The 18,062-nt window shown below is 34.4% G+C and overlaps 1 protein-coding gene across 23 annotated transcripts in view; it reads right to left on the bottom strand.

The window, feature by feature from the left end:
- The window catches only part of BAZ2B (bromodomain adjacent to zinc finger domain 2B), a 245,977-nt gene that overhangs the window by 136,181 nt on the left and 91,734 nt on the right, over nucleotides 1-18,062 (bottom strand). The gene's annotated exons all lie outside the window — the stretch shown is intronic.

The following is an 18,062-nucleotide window of genomic DNA, read 5'->3' as shown; positions in this document are numbered from 1 at the left end:
ATTAAATTAATTAAGTAATTTAAAAATATACTTTAATGAAAATGCACGATAATCATTAAAATTTATATGGAACTTGATAATTTGCACACCAAAAAAAGTTTGCACATATATTCTCATTTTACCCGAAAAACAAATCTTGAGGTAGGTAGGTTTGATATTATTATTTCAATTTCACAGATGAGGAATTCTGAGTTAATGTGTATCATTAATGGTCAATTTTTAAAAATGAGAGTAAAAGATTTAGAAAAACCTCTCGTTCCTTATGAAATTTTTATAAGGAATAAAAATGAAGTAGGAATAACTTTTTAAATTTTCATAAATATACGTATCAATAACTAAGCCAACTGCTTATCAATTTTCAGTTTTTGAAGTGGACAAATGCTGGCCAACAAGACCTACACATTTCCTTTCATCTATCACTCCAAACTAAACATCAAATATTAGGGATTTGTGTGAGGGACAATGCTTGTCAATCACACTGCCAATTTTGAACCCTCTCTCCTGTTTCTACTTGATTCTGCTTGTCACTCCCATCAACTTTTCATTTTTCCTCATTTTTCTGATTTGATGGTTCCATTTGTTTGTGTAAAACCTTGGCTTCACATAACTATTTTGATAGCCTACACTAACGCCAGTGCTTCTGGCTGCTTTGTTGCACACCCCCATATCCTTGTTAAAATTAGTGCAAAGTAGTCTTTAGCCTGCACTCCAAGTCTTTTATCAGTTAACTCAATCACACTACCCTAATAGTAGAAAAAAATTTACTTCATGCGCATGTTGAAGCAGGCCCACTCTGTTGTAACTATGATTATCAGCTATTCAAACGATCCTTTTGGTCTCCTGTACTTTTGTACTTAGAAGCAAGAAATTTTATCACTGCTTATGTTTTCTTACCGATCTATAAAACTGAATTTCAATTAGGTGATTCTAAATATTCTAAATGAATAGCAGAAAGGTGTAACAATAACCAACCACATCTTATCTTCACATCCCCAAGTAAAAGAGCAAAATAACAAGGAAGAAAAGAGCTCTGGGAATAAGGAGGCCTGGATTCCATTTCCAGCTATGGTACTAATTAATAGCTCTGACACTGGTCCATTAACATCTGTAAATTATAGTTTTCCCATATGCTTGGGACTCTACTTCTTAAAATACATCAGTAATGCTTTTTTTTAAACCTTCTGCAAGTTTAATTCAGAATGTTCAAATGTGCTATCAGTTGCCTTGTCCATGAGGCCTTTCCTGGGCATATTATTTAAAAATCATTACCACATCACCAACACCATTTCTCCTTTAGATTACCATATAAATTACTATATATTTTGTTTATTTTGCTTAATTATTTTTGTCTGATTCTCCCACAGGACTGTTGACTAATACATCGATTTTGTTCACTATAGTATTTTCGGAAGCCTAAAACAGTCCCGGCACAGAAAATGTGCTCAATAAGTATCTGTTGAATGAATGAATAAATGAATGAATGGACGAACGAACGAACAGCCATCCAAGAGGCTTGAGAATTTCAGGAACTCTTTAACTACAAAAAGTCATTAACCTAAGAATTCTCCTTCCCAATATCTAACCTTAAATAATTTTGTACCTGCATATATATATATATATATATATATATATATATATACACACACACATATATACATATAGATTTCATATATATATAAACTTGCTATGGCTATATTAGTTCAATTTGAGGCCTAACAGGTTTATCCAACATTATAAATTCCTAAGTACTTACCAGACTTGTTCCACAACTTCGTTCCAATAGTCACGTGACTAGCGACATTTTTATAATAGAAGGATTTAATAGAGATATATAAGCCTGAGATTCTAAACCACATAAACTATTCACTCTCTTCTGCTCGTCCTGCTTCCTAAATATCTTCTCTCTATTCCCACCATCATCTCAGTATAATCCCAACATCGCTTCTTCCTATAAATACCACAATAGCCGTCTAAGGGATCTCTCTGCTTCTCTTTGTCTCCAATCCTCCACACAGCCACAGTGATGCTATTTTTAAAAAATAGTAATATCTTTAATATAAAACTCTGATCCTGCCACTCCCTTACTTAAAACCTTTCAGTATCTCTACATCACATGCATGGAAAAATCCCAGGCCCTTTGTTTGGCATAAAAAGCTCTTCCTAATGAGGCCTCTGACTTCCTCTTTGGTCCCACTCTCTTCTTAAACTTTACCTTTTTATAAATATACTATAAACTTGATATTTAGTTAAAGCAAAAGCATCACTCTGGTACATTTATCTTACATCCAATAAGCCTGACTTGTAAAACACACAGTACAGCTTCTTCTGTTAGCACTTAGACCTCCTCTCCTAATTTTAATAAACTGTTGAAATGTAAAACTTTAACTTGTCATTCAAGTCATCTATTTGTACCATAAACGTCCATATTTATACCAAACTGTTCAAATTCATTACAGGTAAAGAGTTACAATCTGCTGGTTCATTTGTATTAGCTAATTTTATTTTACTTAAAACAGCAATACCCTGGGGTCTGCTGGGTCACACCAGGATTATGAGTCTCATACTGAACATCTCTCTCAAGACATGTATTGGAGTTCCTTAGAAGACAGATAGTGAGATTCTACTCAGATATACAGCAAGATAATTTTTATATAAATACTATACACAAATAAATAAAAGTACAGGTCCACAACATTTCTCTAACCAAGGTTCACATATATTAATTTGGTTCTGCTGTTCAATCTGTTTACATAGGTTATATTTTAAACAAAGATGCAAAGAGCAATTGTGTTTCAAAATCTGGCCTTAGAAAATAGAAGCTCATTTACAAAGCTACATGTTTATTATATAAACACAATCAGTTTATTTTACATCTTGATGAACAGGAATAACATTACAAAAAGGACTTAACATTCTCAGATAAAGTAATAAGCCCACTACAAAGAATGGGACTCACCCACTTAGAAAATTTGATCAAACAAAGTCTTCATTTTAGAATTTAGTGAAACAAAGGAGTGTATGATTTGTTTCACAGTGGAAGAGAATTCCAGCATAGTGCTTTCACCTACTAGGTTTTCAAATATTTACTGTTAAATGAATTCTTTACTACCTAAACGAGTTTTACCCTAGGCTTTGTTTAACGCAATGATTTTCGACCCTGGCTATATATTAGAAACGCCTGGGGGATCTTAAAATTATTATACCCGTGCCAAGGCCCAACTCCAGATAAATTATGTCAGAATCTCTGGGAGTGGGGGTTATGTATTAATAGTTGTGGAAAGCTCTCCAGGAAATGTTAATGGCCAATCAGAGTGGAGAACCATTGCCATAGTGCATTGAAAAACTTCAGTTCAACATTGCTTGATTAAATCAATCTCAAGGTTTGAATAAAAATAATAATCAACTAATGTTCACTGCACTATAGTGTTCACCGGCCTGGTATATAATATTAAGAATAAGGCTGTAAGGCTGACTAAAATAAAAAAGGAAGAAAGGCAAACGGGGGGGAGGAGGAGGGAGAGAGGGAAAGAGAAAGAAAAAGAAAGGAAGGAAGAAAGAATAGACAGGACAGAAAGAAAGAAAGAAATCTGCTAAAATGAGGTGGTAGAAGAGATTAGGTACAAGAGTAGGTAAAATGCACAGACAACCTGGATAAAAAGATCCCAGGAGAAGAAGGCAAGAAAATAGAATTATTATCTTAAGGTCCAAAAGCCAGATTGAGGGATAAAAAAAGAAAGACAATAATTCACACAGATAATAGCAGATAAGTATAAAGGTAACTTCTATAAACTAGAACTGACAACCAAAGACTTGAAAAATAATTGGCTTTACTGTTAATGAAGGCTGTGAATAGGTACACGTGCATAAGCTAACTGTGTATTATAGACTGTCTACACCGTGCTCAGGTGAGCATGCAGGGTGGTTTGTAACCAGAGCAGGTGTGAGAACTCCCAGCCACCGTGGTATCCTAACAAGGACAGAGAAATCTGAACCAAGAGTCTCTCCTTTCCAAGAGTCTTCTGCCTTTTCCCAAAGAACTCTTAAAAGGGCTGGCTGACAAGTCAGCTGTAAGTAGAGTATTTAAACTGAGGATTACATATACGTTAGGCACACTGAAAAGAAGTAGGGAAAACAGGACTGCCACTTCTCCAAAAAAGTTTCTGTAAGGACATGAGACTACATGTGACTGGGTAAGGCTCTCCAGCCACCCGTGAATGCCTTACCAGGTAACCTTCACCATGGTCTCTCACTCCTTGAAGCTCCAACTCACCCACATATAGAGGGATCCAGGATGATGGGAGGGAACAGGACCTCGCAGTGGAACCTACTGCCCCAGTTACTCAGCTCTGAGTAGTAATATATGCCATAGTACGTCAGGACGATTGAATATCCACAAGGTCCAGTTTCAATATCATGTATGATGAACAATTAATGAAATAAACAGATTAAAACAAACCTATCATTCCTAGGCAATAAAGATTTTAGAAAAGCTTCCCAAGAGGGATGGCGCAGAGTTCTATGAACTGCTTATTGAAAAGAAGAATTTCTCCTGGTACTTGTGCAGTAATTCCACAAAGAACAAGATAGGCGTAGTTCAGGAAACATCCTAAAACTTCAGGAAAGATACTATTCATACTTAGGTTACAGCTTAGAAAAGAGGGGCCTGCCTTTCACAAACAGTGTATCTATTAAAATACAGATCAGCAAGAGAAACGTTACCAACAATGCCTTCTTCTCCTCCTCCTCCCAAGTTGTGACATCCTAAAAGCTTTCCTTTTGAAGTTAGAGATGAATAATTGAGTACCGATTTCTACCCTCAGTAAGTTGTGTTCTAGAGTGTGAGGAGGGTAAGGGAAAGAATGAGGTAAGTGAAAGAATCCAACAATTAAAATATCCAAAGAGGTGTAAGAGCCCAAAAATTTGCCCTATTAGTAGGACTGATAAATAATCCACCACTTACATACAAGCCCGCTGTTCAGTATCAGGTATACTACTTTGCAGGATAAGTTAACAGAGAAGTAGTGGTACCTCTAATAAGGTATCTAAACTAGGTAATGAAAATTATAGATTCATGGGACCCCCAAATAAAGTTCGCAATACAAGGGCCATCTAAAAGATGCTAGGTGGCTATTAAAGAAAACCTGGTGGCTACAAAGGAGCAAGAAAAGGTGGCAGCAAAGGGAAAAAAATTGAGGATTCCTTCTAAAATGTAGCCTGATATATTGAGGAGAAGTCCAAAATCTGGAGAAATCTGCTAAGAAGTCTAGATAAAGTGTATTAAGCAAAGGATCACAACCTGACTCAGCAATAATATCCAAGCTCCAAATCGCTACAAGAGAGTAAGGAGATAAAAGGAATTCTGGATAATCTCAGAAGAAAGAAGACAAAAAGGGGACCTGAGAAGAACAACAGGCAAAGACACCCCTCAGTTGTCAAGTTCATCCACATTTGGTTTTAGCTTGAAAAAGGCCAGTGTTTCCCGGCCACAAACATACCTTGAACCCCACTCCATCCAGTCTAATAGGGATACTGGCAAAAAGGTCTGTGGTAGATAGTATCCTGGAATGACTGACAGATGTGGGAGACTTGGAGTTTATGTCAGAGACACACAGAGACACTAACACTAACCCTATATTCTTAGTGAACCTGGAAAAGCTTTCAAAGTAAATGGAACATCACATCAACCAGTACAGGGGAAGATTCTTCAAATTGGAATATTAACCTCCAAGTCTACATGGCCAGTTTGTTTTATTCATATGTAAACAGTGGAAGCACCAGACTCTAGATAGAACCTCTCAAGAAATCGCAATCAAGAAATTAACCGAATGACAAAATTATATCTAAGAATATTAATTAATTCCAAGTATTAGGTGAAAACTAAGACTTGGAAAGGTATTCCCGGAACAAAGCAGTGGCATCTCTTAAAAATTTTCACTTGAATTTCACATATACTAGCTCCAGAAAGTTCTAAGGCATTAAGTTTATTTGAACGTGACTGCTTATGTATCAGGATTAATTTAATTTTGGAAAATTAGATTGTTTTTTAATCAGTGCACTAAGATACTAGGGATCAAATTAGATCTAGGATTCATTTGATGCTCTCTGCCATGTGACAACTAATCTTCTAAACTGAATGATAAAAGAATAATTAAAAAGAATAATGAGAAAGGAAGAGGAGATAAGAGTTAGTTATACTAAAGGCACAAATACTTTTAAAAAGAAGAAACTTAAAAGTTTAAAAAAGAGGTTCGAAAGGAACCATATTGTTTCTAACTGTAAGTAAAGATATTTTGAAATAGTATTTCTAAATAATACTAAGATATTTTTTATTTGTACTATAGACTGTTACACAGCCTAATAAATACTCCAAACACCAGGGTTGAGCAGATACCTTGAAATGAACATTGACTTTGGTATTTTGTTACCCTCTTTAAATTTTCTAAAAAATGTATTTTAGTGTCATAAGAACTCAATGTGAAATCTACCCTCTTAACAAATGTTTTAAGCATACAATACATCGTTGTTGCCTGTAGGTACAGTGTTGCACAGCAACTCTCTACAACTTGTTCATCTTGCTTAACTGAACCTTTAGCCCGCGGATTAGCAGTAACTCCCCATTTCTCCCTCCCCACCCCCTTTCCCTGACAATCACCACTCCACTCCTTGATTCTGTAAGTTTGACTATTTTAGACATCTTACGGAAGTACAATCTTGCAATATTGGTCATTTTGTGGCTGGCATATTTCACTTAGCATAATGCCCTCAAGGTTCATCCATGTTGTCACGTATTGCAGAATTTCCTTCTTTTTTAAGGCTGAATACTATTCCATGGTATTCATATCACCACATTTCTTTAGCATTTATCTGTTGATGGACACTTCGGTTGTTTCTACACTTTGGCTATTGTGAATAGCACTGTAATGAACATAGGAGGGGTAATATGCCTTCAAGATTCTACTTAGAATTCTGTTGGATAAATACCTCGAAGTGCAATTGCTAGATCACTTTTTTTTTAATAGAATTAACTCTTTTTTTTAATTGGGGAATATTGGGGAACAGTGTGTTTTTCCAGGGTCCTTCAGCGCCAAGTCGTTGTCCTTCAGTCTAGTTGTGGAGGGCACAGCTCAGCTCCAAGTCTAGTCACCATTTTCAATCTTTAGTTACACAGCCCACCATCCCATGAGGGAATTGAACCAGCAACCTGGTTGTTGTTCAACTGAGCCATCCAGTAGCCCCTCCAGAAGCTCAGCGGCAGCTCATTGTCTTCAATCTAGTTGTGGCGGGCGCAGCTCACTGGCCCATGGGGAATCGAACCAGCAACCCTCTTGTTCAGAGCTCGCACTCTAACCAACTAAGCCATCCGGCTGCCCTATTAATTCTATTTTTAAATTTGTTTTCTTTTCCTTTGAGAGAAATATCATGTTTAAGGTTTTGAAACCATTGTTAAGTTACTTTAAATTTTGGACACTGTTCAAAAGGGTAAAGTACATATTGGTTAGGATGTGTTCATACCTGATGCACCTCCAAAACATTCTTCATGAAGGTTGCCAGCTCCTGAACATCCTTATGCAGAGAGGCCCGGATGCCTCCCCTAGCCCTACGTCCTTTGAAGGGGTTCATATTGAGAGCTTTATGTTTCTTTTAGAAGTTTTACAGTTTCAGGTGTTACACATAAGTCTTTACTTCATTTTGAGTTAATTTTTATGTATGGTGCAAAATTTCATTCTTTTGCCACATGGATATGCAGTTTTCTAAACACTATTTGTCAAAAAGATTAGTCTTTTCTTATTGTGTATTCTTGGCGCCCATTTTGAAGATCAGCTGACTGTATATGCGTCGCTTTATTTCTGGGCTCTCTTTTCTATACCACTAGTCTGTAAATGCCACTACTATAGAGTTTTGATTATTGTAGCTTGAAAATATATTTTGAAATCAGGAAGTGTGATGCCTCCAGCCTTGTTCTTCTTTCTAAAGACTGATTTGACTACTTATGATCTTTTCTGGTTCCATATAAGTTTTAGAATTTTTCTTTTCTGTTTCTGTAAAAAAAGAAAAAAAAAAAAACTGCCACTGCAACATTGACAGGAATTGCAGTGAATCTGTAGATCCCTATGAGTGCTATTGACATTTTAACAATATGGTCTTCTAATCCCCTCTTTAAATTTTCTCTTTCACTTAGTTTCTGATCCCTTTAAATTCTCTGCTTTCTTACCAGCCCAGCAATGCCTCATAAAAGCATTTCAAATGTGTTATCTAATTAATTTTCCAGTAGGTTATTCAAAGTATTTAAGTCTACCATACTTCTGTGCTCAGCTATTGTATTTTTTGCTTTTAACAAAGTGAAAACTTATTTCCCAAAAGTTTTTCCCAAGTCTAACCTTTGTTGATAATTTAGAAACCCTATAATCTCGTTCTCAATTCCTACTTAGGTGTAGAAAGACTAGGCTCAAATCAATATTACGGAAACTCACCTCAATGGTGTAAACAAAGAAAAAAAATGATTCCATGAACAATCCTGTGTCAATTTTCTGAAAATGATTATTTCAAACTCTATGCACCAAATATTCTCATGCTACCTTTTAATGAGAAATTTAAAGTAAACTTCTGATTAGTCTTCCTTTTCATTTCCAGAAATTACTTTTCTGTTGTTCTGAACAACATTCTTCTCAGGATGACCCATTCTATCTGTTATACTATTTCCATATTGAATCAATATTTGTATTTGTATTTTATTTTGTATTTTGTAATTTATTACACTTGTGATATTATATATCCCTCCTAGGTATTCTGGAATTAGATCTAAATATTTCCCCACTACTCACTTCCCCATGATCACTTCCTGGGTCATGTGATCTTATTAAGCCAGTGAATTAAGCCTGCCTTTTGGCTTAGTGGTCCTTCACAGATCTATAAAAATATAGGTAAACATTGTTCCACTAACTCACATTGAATTCCAGAATTTACACTTAAGAGCCATCTTAAAAATGTCAACTGAAATGACTCTAGTCTTCTCAGACTTATAAAATACGAAATTTTAACATGTATGATAAATGAATTAATGTAAAATGACAAAAAGAATATACTGGGAATATTTTCCAGTTATATTTTCCAATTAAGATTGATTTTACTTTATAATGTTAAAAGGGAAACTTAAAAAAAAATGCAACCTTAAAATTGGGCAGAAATATATTAAGTTATACTAATTACTTGTGGAAACATCCATTCTTATCTTTTTACAACAAATTCTCAGATACTGAGAAATAGAAATTTGATGACCATGTTTTATAAAATATTACAGCAAAATTTGGATTACATACAACCAGAGGGCTTACTTATTTTATTAAACTTCACTTTAAAAGGTCACTCTTTATACATACACTTGTTCACACACATAACACATGGCTTTCTGTTTCTTTTTTTTCCTTTTAGGAAAAGTATATAGAATATGCTGAAGCCAATATTCATTTTATCTAATCTTTTACATATTCTGTAGTATAACAAAAAAATTAATGCTTGATGCAGTCGCTATGGAAAACAGTTTGACAATTCTTAAAAAGCTACACGTAAAATTACCACATGACCTAACAATTCCACTCTGAAGGTATACACATACCCAAAAGAATTGCAAGAAGAAACTTGAACAAATATCTGTACATCTAAGTGTCCATCAATAGATTAATGGGTAATGAATGTGATGAGTGTGTGTGTGTGTGTGTGTGTGTGTGTGTGTGTGTGTGTGTGTTATAAGCCAGGGGTGCCAAAAAAATGCATACACATTTGAAGAAATGTTAATACTTGGGTCAGTATTGCTCAAGCAGTAGTTCGCCGTAATCAGAAGTGTCTGGACGCTAATGGTAACCACTTTAAGTACCTCTTGTAAATGCAGAAGTCAAACATAACTTGTATTCATCTTTTGTTATCAGTATATATTAATACAGTTTTTTCCTTTCTTAAAATGTGTGTTCATCGTTTTGGCACCCTGTGTACATACCATATATATGCAAAGAGAGAGATACTACTGAGCCCTATAGAGCAATGAAGTTTTGATACATGCTATTACATGGATGAACCTTGAAAATAAACATTATAGTAAGTAAAATAAACTTGACACAAAAGGACAATTATTACATTATTCCACTTATAGAAAATAGGAAATATCCAGAATAGGCAAATTTATGGGGACAGAAAGCACGTAGATTCAAGTTTACCAGCGGCTAAGAGTTAGAGGAAACGGAGAGTTAGCAATCAAAGGTTAGAGAGGCTTTGGGGTGATAAAAAAGTTTTGGAAATAGACAGTGGTGATGGCTGCAGAATACTGTGAATGTAATTAATGCCAATGAATTGTACACTTAAAAATGGTAAAAATGGCAACTTTTATGTTACATGTTTTACCACAACTTAAAAAACTTAATGTAATATACCAAAACCATTGGATTTAACACTTTAAATGGGTGAATTGTATAGTGTGTGAATTATATGTCAATTAAAATGCTATAAAAATTAATGCTTGAAGTCCCTCAATGCTTGAAGCTTGGGTTTCTTTTTCTTAAAGAAGCCTTCCCTGGTCATTCTAGTGACGCTTCTCTTATTGTTGACGCATGGTATTTTATTTGTTTATATCACTCACTTAGCAATTAATCATACCCTCCTTTTGACATCTCTGTTTTTAAATTACTGTTACACAATTAATATTTGATTATGCTTTGTTTACAAAACTAGATTAGTTGCTCAAATGATCAAATCAAGACCCATATTTAATATTTGTATTTTGTTTACCAAACAACATTAGCAGTACCTCAAATTGTCAAATCAGGACCCAGTAGCCCTCTACCAACTTCCAATTATCAAATTATAATTCAATTTTACACTTGCACAAATACATTAAGTAAAAGTTTCCAAAACAAATGTTAAGAGAAAGCATTCTGGGGAAAAAAGTAATCAGAATACTCATTCCCCAGGCACTCCAATTAATCAAGGATGTAATAAATTTAGTCCAATATAATTATTAAAAATAGGCAATAATACTTCCAACAGAAAATTTTGATCAGCCAGTCATTTTTCTTTTACCCCAATTAAATCAAAGACAAGATGCTGTCTAAATAAAAAAATAAAACAAAATAGGAAAGAAATACACTAACATTTAACATAGAATAGCCCTGCCTTATCCATGGGGGACATGCTCCAAAAACTCCTGTGGATGCCTGAAACTGTGGATAGTACCTAACCATAAATATATATACAAACTGTGTTTTTCCCTATATGTACATGCCTATGATAAACTTTAATTTATAAATTAGACACAGTAAAAGATTAATCATAATAATAATAAAATAGAACAATTTCAACAATATATCATAATAAAAGTTATGTGAATGTGGTTTCTCTCTCTCATAGCAAAGGAGCATGAGTTTCTTCTTTCTTCTTCACAGTTTCACAGACAGAAGATTTGTACTTACTATAGACCTTAGCAACCTCAGCATATGATTTCTTCCCTCAGTAAGTCAAGAATTTTCACCTTTTCACTTAAAAGAAGCAATTCACAACTTCTCTTTGGTATGTCTGAATTGCCAGCATCACTTTTTTACATTTGGGGCCATGGTAAGTAAAACAAGGGTTCTTTTAACACAAGCACTAGAACATGGTGACAAGTCAATCTCATAACTGAGATAGCTACAAAGTGATTTAATGAGTGGGTAGAATATATAACATGGGCAAGCTGGGAAAAGGGATGTTTCACATCCTGGGCGGGATGTCAAGAGATTTTATCACACAATTCACATTGGTGCACAAATTAAAACTACTTATTTCTAGAACTTTCCATTTTACATTTTCAGACTGTGGTTAACCATGGATAACTGAAACCGCGGAAAGTGAAACTATGGATAAATGGAGACTACCGTACTGATATTTTTTTATGCTTAAGAAGAAATGCTAGAATATATACTTGTAGTCCTGAACAGAATTAACTAAAATATGAAACTACACAGATAATTTAGTTACAATAAAAAAGGGTGCTTTGGGGCCAATTAAATTTTTGTTTACATAAAAAGCTCATTTGATGATTACAGTTATATTAAAATAAACTATACATATGTGTTTGGTGTATAATAATAAAAAAGAAGGAAAACTTTAGATAAAGCAACAGGAAGGATATATATTTGATGCTTTGAAAAAATAAAATAAAAATTTGAGAAATGAATAAAACAGCACAATTGATATAAAGCCATATATTTATAGAACAGAAATACAATCACTAGGTAAATTTCCTACTTATATCATTAGTATATGCTTGAAATGAACTTTTAGGCTAATTGGCTACTTTAATCCACAGCATATTGTTGTTTTGTGTGTTTTTTTTAAATTGGTACTTTTTAAATTGTGTTACATGTTTTTGCTAAAGTATTTCTTTCCTACAGAATGTCTGAATGACTTGCTCTTAAGTGTGTCTTTAAAAACATAAATGTAAACAATATTAACTCCTATGAAATTTAAGAAATAACATATTCTGATCTAACAGCAAAAGTTTTAAGTTTTTAAAATATGACATTATTACCTTACCTTAAAAGTAAACCTGTTTCAATGAACAACTACATTTCTATTCCTTACTGAAGTAGAATGACTTACATTCACTATTGCAGTGAAAATACCCACTGCCATCTCAGAGAATATTGCTTTTCAAGCCAACAACATTTAACTATTTATCAAATTCACTTCCCCGAGAAAACAGCCAATAAAGGGAAGCAAACAAAAAATGGTTTCCATCAGACAAACGACATTGCGAGTTAAAACTCACTCTTCATTAATTAGAAAGTCCTCATGCCCTTAATCTCTGAGGTTTTATCATTTACAGATGATTCCAAAAAGATTGGGTTGTGATTCCCAAGGCCACAGCTTATCAGAAAGAGTGATGAGGGATGAAGATGATGATGATGACAGCAGCTGTAATTTTCTAAGCATGTATCAAGCATCACAATGGGAATGGGGCTAGGAGAGACGGAGAATATCTATAATAAGTAACTGTATTGAAAGCGGTGTGGGAATTCAAGAGATGGCTTGATTCCATGATCAAGAATCTAAAAACCTTATATCCGAAAATTATCACTGTGTTACAATAGCGACTGACTAATGTTCAAAAACACAACTCCTTCAGACCTTAAACAAAAGTTTAAAATTTTACAGAGTTAAAAATATCGGGGGCGGCCAGATGGTTCAGTTGGTTAGAGCAGGAGCTGTTAACAACAAGGATGCCGGTTCAATTCCCGCCTGGGACGGTGGGCTGTGCCCCCTGTAACTAAGATTGAAAATGGCGACTGGACTGGGAGCTGAGCTGCACCCTCCACAACTAGATTGAAGGACAATGACTTGATTTGGAGCTGATGTGCCCTGGAAAAACACACTGTTCCCCAATATTCCCCAATAATAAATATATATGTTTATTATTTTATAATAATAATGTATGATATACATATCACACATTTTAAAAGTAAGAAGCATGGACAATAGAATCTAAAAGCACTAGATTTGAATCCAATATATCAATGACCTTAGGCAATTTTGATCTCCCTCAGGCTGTTTCTCCAAAAGTAAAATAAGAATAATATTTACCTTATGGCACTCTGGTGAGAATCAATGTAAAAGCACCCCGGACAGCTCATGAATATAGCATCCGCTGGAATACTATCAAAACTTAACTCCCCAGAATAATTTCTTCTTTGAGATAAACAGTTTTATTACTTTTTAAATGTTGCTACATTTAAAGATGTTACTCCGTAGTTCACAAATATGTAAAGTAAAAAATGCCAAGATTCACTTAAGTGTATAAAGAATGCTCTCAAATCTCATCATAAACCACCTCTTTGACTAACTCAAAGAATGAATCTAACTCATTCTTTAGCCTCAATTTAGATGGTATCTCCTCTGGAAAGCCTTCTCACAATCTCCACTTCCATGTCTAAGAGAGAGTTAAAAATCTATCACGTCCTCAACCAAACTCCCGATCACCAATCCTTATCCCAAACCTGCTTCATCTGAAAACCTTCCCCATCTCACAGTTGATGGCAACATCTTTTTTCCAGTTACTCAGCCAAAAACCTTTTTCTCATATCCTACATCCAATCCATCAGAAAAAGTTTTCGGTAGTACCTTAAAATTATCCAGAATTTGACTGCTCCCGTCCTTATCCAAAACCCTACCTTCAGCCACTTAGATTACTCTAAGAGCTTTCTAACGAGTGGTCAAAGCCTCCCTACAGCCTACAGGGGACCCTTGAACAACACAGGTTTGAATGGCACAGATCCACTTACACACAGATTTTGTTTTCAATAAATATATACAGTCCCATAAATGTATTTTCTTTTCCTTATAATGTTCTTAACACTGTCTTTTCTGGAACTTACTTTATTATAAGTATATAGTATATAATACAAATAAATACAAAATACTGCATTTTGCCATGTATAATGTGTACTTTTTTGCCCAAATTTGTAAGGAAAAAATAAGGATGCACATTACACGTGGGTAGTACTAATTCCATATCTATATAAATGTTTTTAATCTTTTTATTTATACTTATGAGTTAAAAGTGTAACTAGAAATCAATAATGATATTCATATGCAAAATTATGCCCTGGAGTACGATAATTGGTTTTGTTGAACTTAGGAAGAACTTGCAATGACAAAGAGTTCTTGGCCTTCTATGATGTGTAAATACCGTAAATTTGTTATTGCCGTGTTTCCCCGAAAATAAGACACAGCCAGATGATCAGCTCTAATGCGTCTTTTGGAGCAAAAATTAATATAAGACCCGGTTTTATTTTACTATAAGATCGGGTATAATATAATATAATATAATATAATATAATATAATATAATATAATATAGTAATACAATACTGGGTCTTATATTAATTTTTGTTCCAAAAGACGCATTAGAGCTGATTGTCCACTAGGTCTTATTTTTGGGGAAACACAGTCGTACATAAAATTTCTTGTACCTTGTATCTGTTCTTGTATTTTGTAATTATTTGTTACATAAAATTTCTTGTAACATTCATTATATGTTTAAAAAATGCTAAAATTCCTTTCTAATTCAAAAAACAAGTAACTAAATGTAAACAAATAAAAATTCGAATAAAAAAATAAAATGAAAGATTTTTTTTTTTTTTCCCTGAAAGTTTGAGCCAAAAACGTGGGTGTGCATTAAACACGGGAGCACATTACACACAGCAAAATATGGTATGTGTTAATCAACTGCTTATGTTATCGGTAAGGCTTCTGGTAAACAGTAAGTTATTCATAGTAGTTAAGTTTTGGGGGACTCAAAGTTATACACAGACTTTTTTACTGTTAGCACCCCTAACCCCACATTGTTCAAGGGTCCAACTGTATTCTCAACTCAGCAACTGAAGTGCTACTTTAAAAAATACAAGCCAGCAGAGCAGCTGGTTAGCTCAGTTGGTCAGAGCGCAGTGCTCTTAAGAACAGGTTGCTGGTTTGATCCCTGCATGGGTCACTGTGAGCTGTGCCTTCCACAACTAGATTGAAACAACTACTTGACTTGGAGCTGATGGGTCCTGGAAAAAACACACTTAAAATAAATAAAAGTTAAAAAAAAAAATTAAAAAATACAAGCCAGACATACTGAAGGCCCTGCAATGGCTCCTCTAAGTTTCTCCCACCTATTACCTCTGCCAATGCTTCCACCTACTCTCCCTTCTCCTAAACACTTTTCCAATCATATTGGCCTCTCTTCATAACTGAACACACCAGGTATGCTTCCTGCCTCAAGTCCTCTGCCTGGAAGTCTCTTCGAAAGATATAAGGATAGCTAACTTCCTTGTTCTTTGCTCGGAAATCACCTTCTCTGTAAGTCCTTCCCCAGACTCTACAACCCATCACCACACAGCCTTCTTATCCTGCCCAATTTCTGCCCCCCCCATAATTGTCACTTTCTAACACGCTATGTACTTTACTTATGTATATGCTTCTCCATTTCCACTATATCTCCATTTCCTATGATTCACAAGAGCAGAGACTTTGAAAGTCTCTTTACTGATATATCCCATGTGCCTAGAACAGCACCCAAAAGTGCAAATCAAATACGCAAATAAAATAATTAGATACTTGTGTTGCCTTTAGGATCCTGTGCTTAACTCTATTATATCAGTGAATACACTGTATGGTATGTAATAGCCTGTTAATTTTCTGCCTCTTCCACCAAAACTGGTTCTTGAAATAAGGAATTTTATTTTCCTTTCCACCAGTACTTCTTTCCAGTGCCTGACACCTGGTAAGCTCTCCATTATATGTGATAAATTGATGGGGGAAAAAAGCTATCTAAATCACAGGTGTAAACACCTTTATTATCTCCAGAATATAAACACAATGCTTAAAGGCGTGACACTGAAGACTGGATTCTGGATTCTAGATTCTGTTAGAATTGGTCTGGCTCTGACACTTACTGGCTAAAGGACATTAATAAAATTAAATGCTCTACAACTATTTCCTTATGGAGGAACGATGATACCTGCACCTCATGTGATTATCATGAATATAAAATGAGATGACAGTGAAGGACTTCAGAACATGCAGCTCTGGCGTATTGACTCAAAACCAGCAAATACAATACAAGACAAACACTCTGACCTTCCTTCTTTTTCTGAAAAGCAGGAAATAAAATTCCTGTATGAAAGCTGTCCTCCCTATACCAGAAGGAAAGTCACATTCTTATCATAAAGACAGAGAGTTGAGATCGAGAGAATTCTACACAAACAGAACTTGTTCAAGTAATTCTTATCTTCCTTTTTTAGTTCCCACATAGTTTAGTCACTTTTTCACAATTGCCTCTTTGTTCAACCTAATATAAAACAGGAAGATTTCACCATGTTCTTGGGTCTTCATTTCTTATACGGATTCCGTGACACACAAAACTAGTATTAAATAAATGTGTGCGCTTTTCTCCTGTTGATCTGTCTTATGTCAATCTAATTCTCAGCCCCAGTCAAAAAGAACTCTAAGAGCGTAAAGGTAAAAGTTTGTCTCTCCTACAATAGAATTAGCCCAGTGGTTTGCACATATTAAGCATTAAAAAATGACATCTATCATTTGTTATTACAATGTAAATAGAGGTACTACTATAAATCCTACTTCAGCAATTTGAGTAACTTAGAATATTCACTAAACAAACTTTAAGATGTGCCACTAATGTATAATAAGAATTACTGAGTTACCTAAAAGAACTTCGATAAAAAGCATTTGCAAAAAAGGTAACTTAACTCTCAAACAAAAGTAAGATTCTCTTTACATTATCCCGGAATATTTTTAAATATTTCTGGATATTTGGTTCTATAACCATCTTCAGTAACTGCCTTCCGTGTTTAGTAATTTCATGTTTCCTTTAATAAGACCAAGACACCTGATATTAGAGTTTAAAAATTAAACATCTTATTATTTAGATGAACTCTATTTATAGACCTATAATAGATATACACATTCTTCTCTCTACTCTGAATAAACTCATTTCCAGGAATGAGACTTTTGAGAAAAAGTTAAATTTAAATTATCTTTGTGACTCTTTACTAAATCACCTCCAAGCTTTCCACTTCTCATTTTAGTCATGTAGTCAACAATATGTACAATCCTTTTGTATAATATTATACTAAGAATTGAGCCTAACAGTTCTGTTCAAAGTAAAAGACCAATTACAAGGTACTTATTTTAAACCTTATTTGCTATATTTTATGACAGAAATAAATTTTCTATTATTTCCCTTTCTACTATGACTCCTAATTTTCCTATTCTATCTTCACAGTCAGTTCTCCATTTTATAAAATACTTGTGGGAACTCATTTTCTTTATAGTTTCTACTGTCATAAAGAAATAAACAAACATACACATTTTACTTAGCACTCATATGGACAGTAGACAAGAAAACTGAGGTAAGCAGTTTAAATGATTGTCGCAAGACCACAGATGGAGTGACTGCCAGCTTTAGGATTAAAACTAAGAAGCTCATTAGCCCCTTCTTATATTCTGAGTACTTAATATTGTTTTGACATCACAAGG

This window comes from Rhinolophus ferrumequinum, chromosome 8 (assembly GCF_004115265.2).
Source record: "Rhinolophus ferrumequinum isolate MPI-CBG mRhiFer1 chromosome 8, mRhiFer1_v1.p, whole genome shotgun sequence".
Lineage (NCBI taxonomy): Eukaryota > Metazoa > Chordata > Mammalia > Chiroptera > Rhinolophidae > Rhinolophus > Rhinolophus ferrumequinum.
Note: the sequence above shows the minus strand (reverse complement) of the source record. Positions and strands in the feature narration are given on the sequence as shown.